An 835-nucleotide genomic window follows, 5' to 3' on the forward strand; every position below is an offset into this window, starting at 1 on the left:
TGGTTTCTCTCTTCTCATCCTCATTGAGAGGGAGTTGAGGAATTAACTGGAAACAGTCGTGTGCCTTACTCACCTATTTTTTAAAGCTTTGGTTTTCGTTTATTCTTGGAGTTAAATTGGGAGTTTTATTAATATGGGAGTGTTGATAAACTATTTGAAAGGAGAAAGAGGGAGGGATCTTTCCTAAAACAAAAAGCTTTAGAATTTAAATTATGTTCATGTATTTGAAAGTTGCAATCTTGCAGCATTCCTAAATCGCTCCCCCTCAAAAATCTCAGCAAAAAGTCTGCAAGTCACTCTCCAAGGAGTTTCAAGGGTAAGAGTCTTTAGACGTGGACAATTTTTGCAGTGTTTTTAGAGGGAGGAGAACTTTATGGACTTGGAGTCTCCCTTTTCCTTTCCTTCCCACATTTGAATGTGGGGTTGGGGGGAGTTCAAACAGTGCGAATGGTTATGCAATGAAATTCAAATCTCCCTTCCATCCTGATCCCCTAGTTCCTGGACCAAAGGTTCTGACCTTGGCTTAGGGACCGGGGTCCAAGGAAGGGTTTCTAGGGTCATGTGAATGCTCTGAATGCATACTTTTCAATGTACTCATATTGTGCATTTTTGTGAGAAGAGGATGCAAACTTTTACCTGAGGCACGAAAGGGTCAGAGTCTGAGGCAGGTTTTGCTGAAGGGAGACTGATGCGTCCGACTGACTAGGAACGTGCGGGTGAAAAAGCTGGAATAACTCATCCCAGTGCAAAAGCGCACGGCGTCCACCCGACTGGGGCCCCTGGAAAGGACGCTCCCTGTGGTAAGGATCGCGGCTCTGCTCTTTCCAAGTTTTCC

This window comes from Myotis davidii, unplaced genomic scaffold (assembly GCF_000327345.1).
Source record: "Myotis davidii unplaced genomic scaffold, ASM32734v1 scaffold993, whole genome shotgun sequence".
Lineage (NCBI taxonomy): Eukaryota > Metazoa > Chordata > Mammalia > Chiroptera > Vespertilionidae > Myotis > Myotis davidii.